Source organism: Aotus nancymaae, unplaced genomic scaffold (assembly GCF_030222135.1).
Source record: "Aotus nancymaae isolate 86718 unplaced genomic scaffold, 86718_ANA_hifiasm-v0.15.2.pri h1tg000051l, whole genome shotgun sequence".
Taxonomy (NCBI): domain Eukaryota; kingdom Metazoa; phylum Chordata; class Mammalia; order Primates; family Aotidae; genus Aotus; species Aotus nancymaae.
In genome coordinates this window covers 17,254,461-17,267,970 of record NW_026988465.1, presented here as the reverse complement: position 1 = coordinate 17,267,970, position 13,510 = coordinate 17,254,461, and positions in this window count along the sequence as shown.

Here is a 13,510-nt window from a genome sequence, read left to right as displayed (position 1 = left end):
CAACAGAACCCATAGTGTATGTGTGTGTGTGTGTGTGTGTGTGTGTGTGTGAGAGAGAGAGAGAGAGAGAGAGAGAGAGAGATTGAGATTATAGAGCTGGCAAGTGCAAATATTTCGGGTGGGCTGGCAGACTGAGGCCCAGCGGAGAGCTGATACTGCAGTTCAAGTCTAAGGGCTGTCTCCTGGCAGAATCCCCTCCTGTTCCAAGGTCAGTCTTTCGTTCTACTCAGGCCTTCATCTGATGTGTGAGACCCACTCACATCAGGGAGGGAAGTCTGCTTTGCTCAAAATCCACTGACTTAAATGTTAATCTCAACCAAAAACACCCTCACTGAAACATCCAGATACTCAAACATTTGTGGAATCAAACTACTTTTGTTGCCTACTGCATTTAAACAGTGTTGCTCTGGGAAGGACCTCAGATAAACTGCAATCTCAGAATCTCAGAACCAAGAATAGTTAGGCCTTCTTCTGAGCCTTGGTTTGTTTTATCCCATGAACTCTGAATCATGTAATATATCCTATTTCTCTCTTCTTTTTGGATCTAGAGAGGTTGGACTTTAATTAGTGTTTCTTTTCTAGGAAATGCACAGTACCTTACAGATGCATTTTGTACACTAATTTCATTCCTGTGTACATATTACCTTCAAAGCTATTCTCATTTTTCATTTCTTAATTGCCTCACTAATTTGTTTTTAAGTTTATTTAACAGGACTTTATGGGAAGTGTGTGAGTTAATAAAGAAAGCACTTGTCAAAATTCTCGATCTCCTTTTCATAGAGCCAAGACCAATGTCTTTCATTTTTAATGATTCTAAAATGAGCAGTTTGTAGTCTTTCAAAAGTCCTCATAGGACACGATTCCCACATCCCTTCCATTTCAGCCGTCCTGTTTACAGGTTTAAAAGAAACCCAGCAGCCGGGCGCGGTGGCTCAAGCCTGTAATCCCAGCACTTTGGGAGGTTGAGGCGGGTGGATCACAAGGTCAAGAGATCAAGACCATCCTGGCCAACATGGTGAAACCCCGTCTCTACTAAAAACACAAAAATTAGCTGGGCGTGGTGGTCACACGCCTGTAGTCCCAGCTACTTGGGAGGCTGAGGCAGGAGAATTTCTTGAACCCGGGAGGCGGAGGTTGCAATGAGATGAGATTGTGCCACTGCACTCCAGCCTGGAGCCTGGTGACAGAGTGAGACTCTGTCTGAAAAAAAAAGAAAAAAAGAAACCCAGCATGTATCATTAATCTCTTACCATTCGAAGCATAATGAAAGTCAAGTGCTCAATGCTGCAAAACATCGAGCTGTTAAACACCTCCGGACATTTTTTTTTTTTACCAGCTTAAATTGCTCTTCTTTTACCATCTTAAAACTAATGCTCTTTTCCTCAGATCTTCAGAAATGTTGACTTCTAAAAGTGGGCCTTTGTTCTGGGGTGGTAGAGCTGAAAAGCAAGGCCAAAATAAAAGAAGAGCTGAGAGCAAAAACAGAACCAAGAGAAGGGGACCTTTGCGATGACACCTGAATCTGTTCAATAAATATGGCTGGCATAGCTGGGTGCAGTGGCTCATGCCTGTAATCCTAGCACTTTCGGAGGCCGAGGCCAGTGGATTAACTGAAGTCAGGAGTTTGAGACCAGCCTGGCCAACATGGTGGAACCCCGTCTCTACTAAAAATGCAAAAATTAGCTGGGCGTGGTGGTGCGTGCCTGTAGTCCTAACTACTCAGAAGGCTGAGGCAGGAGAATCAGTTGAATCTGGGAGTGGAGGTTGCAGTGAGCCAAGACTGCACCGCTGCACTCCAGCCTGGGTGACAAGAGCATGAGAGGAAAAAAATTGGTAATTCCTCCATAAAAATGAATACTTGTATAATTATTCTTGAAGGAGCTAAATAATTAAAAGATGAAAAATGTCTATGGATTACGTGACATCTTCCCCAAAAGTACAAAAAAGGAGGAAAACTAGCAGAGGGTCTCAAGAAGATCCTAAGCTGAGCTGAGTGGCTATTTTGAGAAAATAGTCGATAGGAATATTATTTGATTGTCAACTACATGCTGTGAAAGCCAGAGCTGAAATAATAAGGTCTAAGATGTCAAATACTAACACAGGGTGGCAAGGTGGCATTTAGGCTCGCAGGGGAGCAGGGAAGGTAAAGGTATTGGTGCTGGGTAGGTGTGTCCAAATGAACCTGAGAGAGTAACAAAGTGAGGGAAAGCAGAGAAGACACGACACACACAGTGAAATTTCAAGGTGAGGCAGAGGCAAGAAGAAGGATGGCTTAGGAAGGCTTTTCTAACACCAGGTTTTTTCTCTACTACTTTCATGAAGTTATCAAGAAAGGGGCAGGGCACATAGCATAGCACAGTCTCAGTAGCATTTCCTGCTTCTCAGCTCCTCCTGCAATTACCAGCCTTCCCTGTTGGCATCTATCTATGCGCCAGTCATGCCTGGGGCTTTGGAAGAGAAGGTCACCGAAAACAGCTGGACAAGGGGCCTGGAAGAAAAGCAGTTTTTATCAAGGGCAGTTCCTGATGCCATCTGCACATATCAACACTTCAAAGAAGAGAGAGATAAGCAAAGTACTCAATAGTCCTGGTGCAGTAAAACTCTAAATTATTCTGTCTCCTTGCTTCTCTTCCAAGTTTTAAATTATTGATTTTAAAAAGAAGAACTTAAAAGTTTTGCCGTTCTCTTAATTTAACTCAATTCTCTATATTTATCTCCCTCTTTTTCCTTTTCTTTTTCTTTTTTTTGAGATGGAGTCTTGCTCTGTTGCGCAGGCTAGAGTGCAATGGCGTGATCTCAGCTCACTGCAATCTTCGCCTCCCGGGTTCAAGCGATTCTCCTGCCTCAGCCTCCCAAGTAGCTGGGGTCATAGGTGTGTGCCACCACACCCAGCTAAGTTTTATAATTTTAGTAGAGACAAGGTCTCACTGTGTTTGTCAGGCTGGTCTTGAACTCCTGACCTCAAGTGATCCTCCAGGCTTGGCCTCCCAAAGTGCTGGGATTACAGGTGTTAGCCACGGTGCCCAGCTAATTTTTGTATTTTTAGTAGAGATGAGGTTCTGCCATTTTGGCCAGGCTGGTCTCAAACTCCTGACCTCCAGTCATCCACCCACCTTGGCCTCCCAAAGTGCTGGGATTACAGGCATGAGCCACTGCACCTGGCCCATTTTTATCTCTTTTTATCAGAACACTTTATTACAGTGCACAGCAAGACAAAAAGATGATTAATTCAATCCACGGTGTGTATTCTTCTATAACTAATTTAGATCTCTACCATAATTAGATTACCTATACACTGGCTAGTGAATACATCACATTTGGCCCTCTAAGGCCACTTGGTTGTCAAAGAACTTGTCAATCACCTACCTTTATCCTTCTGAAATTTTGGGATCTAACCTTTAAAACATTATTTTTAATTTTATAATAATTTTACATACAAAAACTGTATATGTAAGAAATGTACATTGGGATGCTTAACAATAAAAAGAATACCTGTGAATTCACTGCCTAATTTAAGAACAAGGCAACTATGCCATTGTGTATTTCCAACTTACCAATTTTTTTTCAAAGCTAATTCTTTCGGTAGTGTATCTCAAAAGTTATCAGCAAACTCAAGGTCACCTAGATTTTCTATGTTATCTTCTAGAAGTTTTATAGATTTACATGTTATGTTCATGCTTATGATCCATTTTGAGTTAATTTTTGTGAAAGACTGTCAAGATTTATTTTGTTGCATGTGGATATCTAGTCATTGCAGCACCATTCAGTGAAAAACCTCTCCTTTCTCCATTGAATTCTGTTTGCTCCTGTATCAAAGATCAGTTGGCTATATATTTGTGGGTCTAGTCCACAGATGTATCTGTCTATTCTTTCACCAGCGTCATACTGTTTCGATCACTGTAACATTAGAATAAGTCTTCAAGATGGGGAGCGTCAGTCCTCTAACTTTGTTCTTTTATTTCAATGTTTGTGTAGGTTATTCTGGGTCTTCTGTCTCTCTATATAAATTTTAGAAAGAGGATGTTGATATACAAAAAATAACTTGCTGGGATTTTGACTGGGATTGAGTGAATCCATAGATCAACTTGGGAAAAACTGACATCTTCAAAATATTAAATCTTTCTATCCATGAACATGGACTATTTCTCCATTTATCCAGATCTTGGATTTCTTTCATGAAAAGTTTATAGTTTTACTCATGTAGAGCTTGTACATATTTTGTTAGACTTATACCTAAGTATTTCTCTTTTTGATGCTAATGTAAATAGTGTTGTGTTTTACATTTCAAATTCCAATTGTTCATTTCTGGTATATAGAAATACAATTGATGTTGTATATTAACCTTGTGTCCTGCAGGATTACTATAATCACTTAAATTATAGGAGGTATTTTGTTGATGATTTGAAATTTTCTACATAGTCATATCAATCTGCAAACACAGTTTTATTTCTTTCTTCTAAATCAAGATACATTTTATTTACTTTCATTGTCTTATTGCATTAGTGAGAACTTCCAGTATGTTGTTGAATAAAATAGGTGAGAAGCAATATCCTTGTCATGTTCCCAATTTTAGGAGGAAAGCATCTAGTGTCTCACCATTAAGTCTAATGTTAGCTACAGGGTTTCTGTAGATGTTCTTTATTAAGTTCAGGAAGTTCCTTTCTATTTCTAGTTTGTGAAAGTTTTCATCATGAATGAGTGTTAAATTGTATAAAATGTTATTTCTGCATCTATTGATAGGATTACACAATTTTCCTTCTTTGGCCTGTTGATACGATGAATTACATTAATAGGTTTTTGAGAGTTGAACCAGCCTTGCATAACTGGACTAAATTCCATTCAGTCATGGTGTATATTCTTTTTATAGATTGTTGCATTTTATTAGCTAATATTTTGTTGAGGATCTATATTCACAAAAAATATTTGTCTGTAGTTTTCCATTCTTGTAGTTTCTTTGCCTGATTTTGATGTTAGGATAATGCTGGCTTATCATAGAATAAGTTGGAAAGTTTTCACTCTGCTTCATTTTCTGGAAAACATTATAGGCAATTGGTATAATTTCTCCCTTAAATGTTTGGCAGAAGTTTACTGTCAATTCACTTGTGTCAATCCAATGTGCTTTCCATTGTGGGTGATTACTGACAAATGATTCAACATCTTTAATAGATACAGGTTTATGCACATAATCTATTTTTCCTTGTATAAGTTTTGGTTGATTGTGTTATCAAGAAATTGGTCCATTTCATCTAAGTTACCAAATTTGTGGCCACTGAGTTGTCAATAATATGCCTTTATTATGTTTCTAATGTCCATGAGATCTGTAGTGATGGCCATTCTTTGATTTCTGTTAGCAATTTTTCTTTTCTCCCCCTTTTTTAGTTAACCTGGCTAAGAGTTTATTAGTTTTATTGGTCTTTTCAATAAACCAGCTTTGGGTTTTACTGATTTTCTCTATTGAGTTCCTGTTTCCAATGTCATTGATTTCTGTTCTAATTTTCATTAGTGCTTTTCTTCTGCTTACTTTGGATTTAATTTGCTGTTTTTCTAGTTTCCTAAGGTGGAAGCTTAGATGATTGCTTTTATTTTCCTCTTTTTTGAAATGGAGTTTCACTCTGTCACCCAGGCTGGAGTGCATGGCGTGATCTTGGCTCACTGCAACCTCCACCTCCTGGGTTCAAGTGATTCTCCTGCCTTAACCTCCAGAGTAGCTGGAATTATAGGCATGCACCACCACGCCCAGAAAATTTTGTATTTTTAGTAGAGACGGGGGTCCTCCATGTTGGTCAGGCTGGTCTCGAACTCCTGACCTCGTGATCTGTCCGCCTCAGCCTCCCAAAATGCTAGGGATTACAGGCGTGATGATTGATTTTTAGATCTTTTTTCTTCTCTAATATATGCATACAATGCTCTAAGCAGGGCTTCCACTGCATCTCACAAATGTTGGCAAGTTGTATTTTCATTTTCATTTAGTTTAAAATATTTTTAAATTTCTCTTGAGACTTCTCCGATCCATGTATTACTTGGAAGTCTGTTTTGGGAATTTTCCAGGTACCTTTCTGTCATTGATTTCTAGTTTATTTCTATTGTGGTCTAAGAACATACTTTGTATGACTTCTGTTCTTTCATATTTGTTAAGGTGTGTTTTGTGATCAAGACAGTGATTTGTCTTGGTGAATGTTCCATGTTAGTTTGAGAAGAATGTGTATTCTTCTGTTGTATGAAGTATTCTATAGATGTCAATTAGACTTAGTTGATTGATTCAGTTCAACTATGTCCTTGCTGACTTTCTGCTTAATAGGCCTGTTAGTACTTTTTTGAGACAGAGTCTCACTTTGTCACCCAGGCTAGAGTGCAGTGGCATAATCTTGGCTTGCTGAAATCTCTGCCTCCTGGGTTCAAGCGATTCTCCTGCCTCAGCCTCTTGAGTAGCTGAGATCACAGGCACGCACCACCACACCAGACTAATTTTTTGTATTTTTAGTAGAGACAAGGTTTCACCATGTTGACCAGGCTGGTCTCAAACTACTGACCTCAAGTGATCCACCTGCCTCGGCCTCTCAAAGTTCTGGGATTACAGGCGTGAGCCACCTCGCCTGGCCTGGGTCTGCTAATTACTAATTGAGGGGTGTTAAAGTCTTCCAATTGTAACAGTGGATTTGTCTGTTTCTCCTTATGATTGTATAAATTTTTGCCTCGTGTATTTTGACACCAGGTTTTTAGGTGCATACACATTAAGGATTGTTATGTCTTCTTGGAAAGTTGACCCCTTTATCATGATGTAATGCCCCTCCTTATCCCTGATAATTTAACTTACTCTGTAGATGCTTTGTCTGAAATTAACACAGTTCCTCCAGCTTTCTTTTCATTAGTGTTCACATAGTATAGCTTTCTCCATCCCCTTACTTTTAAAAAAAATTTATTGTGGTAAGAACACCTAACATGAGGTCTACCCTCTTAACAAATTCATAAGTGTACAACACCATCTCGTAAACTAGAAGCACAGTGTTGAATGGCAGAACTTAATAATCTTGTATAACTGAAACTTTAGACCTGTTGACTAGCTACTTCCCATTTCTCCCTTCCCTGCCTCCTGGAAACCACTACTCTACTCTCTACCCCCATGTGTTTCATTGTTTTAGACACTCATGTAAATAGAATTATGCAGTCTTTCTGTAACCGGCTTATTTTGTTTAAATTACGTCCCCAAGGTTCATCCAAGTTGTCACATAGGGCAGGATTCTAAACAATGTTTTTTTAAGGGTAGTCAAGTGAAGCACTGAGAGTGGAGAAAGAACAAAGAAATCTGTGACTGGTTGTGACCGATTAGTTGGAAACATCATCACTGCACTTGGACCAGCTTAGATTTCTTTCTTTTTTTTTTAAGGCTGAATAATATTTCATTATATGCATGCCTATAATCCCAGCACTTTAGGAGGCCGAGGCAGGAGGATCAGTTGAGGACAGGAGTTAGAGACCAGCTTGGCCAACATGGTGAAACCCCGTATCTACAAAAAATACAAAAATTAGCCAGGCGTGGTAGTTCGCGCTTGTAGTCCTAGCTACTTGGGTGGCTGGTGCAGGAGAATTGCTTAAACCTGGGAGGTGGAGGTTGCAGCGAGCCAAGATGGCACCACTGCACTCCAGCCTGGGCCACAGAGAGAGACTCCCGGGAAGCAGAGGTTGTAGTGAGGTGAGATGGCACCATAGCACTTCAGCCTGGGCTACAAAGTGAGACTCTGTTTAAAAAAAAAGAAAAAAAACTCATTGCATGTATATATACCATATTTTCGTTATCCATTCATTAATTGGTAGAAATTTAGGTTGCTTCCTCATCTTGGCTATTGCAAATAGTGCTGCAATGAACATAGGAATGCATATATCTGTCTGTCCCTAGAAACCGTTCTGCTTTCCTGGGTCCCTGTGTCTGTAGGGGAGGAACAACCTTCAAGATCTCTGAAATGCCTTCAAGGTCTTTCTCCCATTCTCTTGATGATCTTTCTGTACTGACTTCTGTGGCAGAAGGTCACTGGGCCACACTCTTGGTTTTCCGTCCCAAACATGTTTTTTCATTCTGTACCTGGCCAGGCCAAGAGTTTTCCAAGTCTTTTTGCCTTACTTACCTTTTGATAGTAAATTCTGCCTTTAAGTCAGGTTTTCCTTCTCACCACTTCATGTAAGCAGTTAAAAGTGGCCAAATAGTCTCTGCTTATTACCTAGTTCCAGAGTTGCCTCCGCAGATTCAGATATTTGTTATCAACAACAACCCACTCCTTGGCAGCAGCTCTCTGTCTTGGTCCATTTTCTGTTGCTTAGAATACGTGAAACTAGGAAATTCATAAAGAATAAAGAAAAGGAATTCATTTCTTACTGTTCTGGAGGCTGGGAAGTCCGAGGTCAAGGAGCTGCATCTTGTCAGGGCCTTCTTGCTGGTGGAGACTCTCTGCAGAGTCCCCAGATGGCACAGGGCATCACATGGAAAGGTGGCTGAGCATACTAGCTCAGGTCTGTCTTCCTCTTCTTAAAACACCACCAGTCCCACTCCTATGGTGACCTATTAATCCATAAACCCATTAATCCATTAAGCCATGAATGGATTCATCCATTCATGAGGGCAGAACACTCAAGATCTAATCACCTCTTAAAGTCCCCATATCTCAGTGCTGCCACATTGGTGATTACATTTCAACATGAGTTTTGGATAGGGATAACTATTCAAACCATCGCAGACTGGAAACTGTCTACCACCTGTTTTTGTACAACTCATGATTTAAAAATATTTTTCAGGCTGGGCACAGTGGCTCATGCCTGTAATCCCAGCACTTTGGGAGGCCGAGGCGGGTGAATCACCTAAGGTCAGGAGTTTGAGACCATCCTGGCCAACATGGTGAAACCCTGTCTCAACTAAAAATACAAAAAATTAGCCGGGTGTAGTGGCAGGCATCTGTAATCTCAGCTACTTGGGAGGCTGAGGCAGGAGAATCGCTTGAACTCAGGAGGTGGAGGTTGCACTGAGCCAAGATTGTGCCACTGCACTCCAGCCTGAGCAACAAGAGTGAAACTCTGTCTCAAAAACCAAAAAAAAAAAAAAAAAGAACTTTTTTAAATGGTTGAACAAAATTGAAAGAATATTACTTCATGACAAGTGAAAACTAAATGAAAATAAAATTGTGGCTTTCATAAATAAGTTTCACTGAAACACAGGCATGCCCATGTATTTACATGTGGTGTATAACTGCTTTCGTGCTATAGAGGCAGAGTTGAGTAGTTTTGACAGATCTTACGGCCCAAAATGCCTAAAATATTTATTATCTGTTTTTTTACAGAAAAAAAACTAAGCCATGATCCATTATCTCTTAACATTTCATTTTATTTTCCATGTTCTTTTCTCTCTATGCTATGTAATTTTGTCAGATTTATTTCCCAGTTTATTATATCTTTAGCTATATCTAACCTGTTAATTTATGCATTGATTGCTTTATTTTCCTTTTCTTTCAATAATTGGGTTTTGTTATTTTGTTTTGTTTTTGTTTGGGACAGGGTTTCACTCTGTTACCAGGGTTGGAGTGCAGTGGTGTGATATGGCTCACTGCAGCCTTGACCTCCCTGGGCTCAAGCGATTCTCTCACCTCAATCTTCCGTGTAGCTGAGACCACAGGCATGTGTCACCACGCCCGGCTAATTTTTGTATTTTTTTGTAGTTTCAACATGTTACCCAGGCTGGCCTCCAGCTTCTGAGCTCCAGCAAACTACCTGCCTCAGCTTCCCAAAGTGCTGAGATTATAGGCATAAGCCAGTGCACCCTGCCCAATAGTTGTATTTACCAGCCTGGAAAACAGGGTGACCTCATCTCTATAACAATAATAATAATAAATCAGTTGGGCATGGTGGTGTGCCAAGTCCCAGCTACTTGGGAGGCTGAGGCAGGAGGATCACTTGAGACTGGGTGTTTGAGGCTGCAGTGAGCCATGATCATGACACTGCATTCCAGCCTGAGAGACAAAGTGACAGCTTGCCTCAAAAGAAAAAAGAAGTTTGTATTTTCTATTTCTAGCATAAAAAAATTCTCTTTCTAATCTATATGGCAGGTTATGATCATCTCTTGTTGCTCACCCATTTTTGTGATATCATCTTTTAATTCTTTAAGCATTTTATATATATTCATTTCATATCTTGTATCTGATAATTCCATTACTTGAATTCTTTGAGGTCTAAATTTGATGTGTGCAGCCTCTGCTATTAATGACGGTTTGTTTCCTTATGCATTTGGTGATCTTTGATTGTGAGCTCATAGTTGGTAGATCTTATCTGTGGTACCACATTAAGGATACCTTGTCTAGAGAGGCTTTATGTTTGCTTTTGCTGAAAGCCAGGAACATGATTATAACCTGAGAGCACTAGAGCCTTCTTCCAATTTTTCAGGCCAAATTTGGGAGTCTTAGGTTCAGTTCTTCCATCTTTCTTTATTGGCCCAAAACTATTTCTCAATTCCAACAAAAATTGGCAAGAAAATTGGCATCTGTCCTTAGGTGTACCTATCTTTTTCATGTGTGCATCTCAACCTTTATTTCAGCTCATATATATACTGTTGTTGTTCTTCTGGTCCTTTGGGAAAACAAAATAAAATTATGTTTTTGGTTGAATCTAGATGTTTTGTAACAGGGGACTTCTTGGTTATCTTCTTTTTTTTTTTTTTCTTTATGTTTTTAATGGATCATTCTGAATCCTGGCTATCCAATCTGCCATATTGATGGAAGTAAAAGTTCCATCCAGGCCAGGCGTGGTGGCTCACGAGCACTTTCGGAGGCCGAGGGGGGTGGATCACCTGAAGTCAGGAGTCGAGACCAGCCTGGCCAAGATGGTGAAACCTGTCTCTAAAAAAAAAAGTCCCATCCAGTTCTTTTTTCTGTACTTACAACTAAGTTTGTTCCGCACTTGATGGATTATCTCCTTCTCAGAACCGGGTGTGGGAATTGCTTCTACAGTTTCCACCTTCCTCTGCCCTTTGTTATACTCCAGCGCTTGCCCTGTTCTACAGCACTCACTCTGCTCCCTGAAAAGATACCCCAACTCTCAGTCAATGGCGAGAGTTCCTTTTTGACTAAAGGAACACTCATTCTTTGGTTTCTTGACAAGGACAGAATTTAGCTTGTGGCTCTTTTTAAACATCTTGGGTCGCCTGCTTCCTCCCATTTCTGCACACAGATACACACACACCCACACCCACACACACACACACTCTCTCTCTCTCTCTCTCTTCTCCTTCCTATCCATCTAAACACGATCTTTTTGTTGGCATGTTTAAGTTTTTATTCGCTGACATCACTATTTCAGCTCTCTTCTGTGGAACTGCAATACTCTTTTCTGCCCCTTGGGATTCCAGAGTGTGGCTCTGAGCTAAATTCTATTCTTCCTCCATTTGCAGCACTGGCCACATACGGTTCCATCATTTTCAGATTGATTAGTTACTTCTGCAGCTGTTGCCATCAGTTTACAAATGGCTCTAGATGAAAAGATAGGCATATGAAAGTACTTTGCAAATTGTAAAGCCTTCTACAATGCTATGGGCTATTCAGGCATAAGATAAACACTATAATTTAGGCTTCAGCAGAGGCAAATGCCCCGACTTTAATTATGCAGAAAAAAGTGTCTTAAAGGCTTCTGAAGCTGAAAAGTGGTCTATACGGAAAGAGAAGTAGGAAACAGAGCACCCAGCTTAGAAGCTGCTGCCAATTTGACTCTTCCTCCATCTGAATAAGCAAATCAATTTTAATCCAATACTAAAGACAAAAGAAACACTGAGAAGTCTTCCAAACTCATGCTTCTTAGTGGTATCCATCTCTCCCATTTGCTATTGTGCCATAGGCTGAGTATAATGACCGCCATGCATCCATGAAACATGGTTTGGAAAAGCAGAAGGAATTACAGGGCTGGTAGAGACGATTAACAGGGATCTCCAGAAGTTCATGCTAATTCAAAAATAATTAATTAATCATGACAGCCAGCCTATGGTTCCAGGGATGAGACTGGGAATAGGCAGGTTTCTGATGTGCATATCTCAGTAGGGAACTAAGAGACCTTATAGACACAGCAGAAAAAACAGTGGACTAAGAATCTGGAGACTGTTCTTGACAAAAGAAAAATTAGACTGGACGCGATGGCTCACACCTGTAATCCTAGCACTTTAGGAGGCCAAGGCGGGTGGATCACAAGGTCAGGAGGTTGGGACCAGTCTGACCAACAAGATGAAACCCTATCTCTACTAAAAATATAAAAATTAGCTGGGCATGGTGGCATGCACCTGTAATCCCAGCTCCTTAGGAGGCTGAGGCAAAAGAATTGCTTGAACTCGGGAAGCGGAGGTTGCAGTGAGCCAAGATGGCACCATTGCATTCCAGCCTGGGTGACAGAGCAAGACTTCATCCCAGAAAAAACAAAAGAACGAAAGCAAGAAAAATTAATCACAGTGTTGTCCCTTGATGAAACCAGCTCCTTTCTGGATGCGAGGTGGCCTTCTAACTCAAACACTATGATTCTTTAATCATTACCAGTTGACATGCTTTTGCCTGAGTTGAAAAGCTAAATCTTTGTTACTGGTTTTGGTTTGCTGGTTTATCTCAATTCCCTGGGTTTTAATATCCGTGTCTCTGTATTTGTGTGACGTCAACCACGCAGTTGATGTAGGGAAGAGAAGATACAGCCTGTCTTTCACCAAGGCACTAACTCTATTCTGTGATACGAAATGCGCCAAATCCCTAAAACATAATAGAAGCAAGCCCGGAGTTTCCAGCGTTGCTTCTGAGGCAAGTCTCTGATTACCTGCAACTTTGTCCCTCCTCTCTTTTCCACAGCACTTGCCAAACACTTCAGCATCAGGAACTCCAGAACTTTCTGATAGTGCTCTTCACGCACAGAAAGCGTAATAGTGCCAGGCGCGGTGCCTCACGCCTGTAATCCCAGCACTTTGAGAGGCTAAGGTTGGTGGATCACCTGAGGTCAGGATTACCAGACCAGCTGGGCCAACACGGTGGAACACCTTCTCTACTAAAAATACAAAAACTAGCTGGGCGTGGTGGCAGGTGCCTATAATCCCAGCTACTCAGGAGGCTGAGGCAAGATAATCGCTTGAACCTGGGAGGCGGAGGTTGCAGTGAGCCAAGATTGGGCCACTGCACTCCAGCCTGGGTAACAGAGCGAGACTCGGTCTCAAAAAACAAAAAAGCGTAATAGTAATGCCTGGTGTTTTAAACATTTTTAATACATTCTGTTTGTCTTTCAGCCTTCAAGTCCTAGATTTAGGGGCATAATGAGAAAGGCTTGCTGTTTGTGTCCTACGGAACACTGTAACTGCCTGCTGAGCGTCACTTCCTTAGCTTCTGATTGACTCCAGGCTGATTAAGTCTATGTAGTGAGTGCAGGAAGTCTTCTTAATATTCCTACAATTTAATTTTGTCATTTTCCTTCATATCATGGTTATAGTTTAGATCTAGATTGGGGATGCTCCTTGATCCTG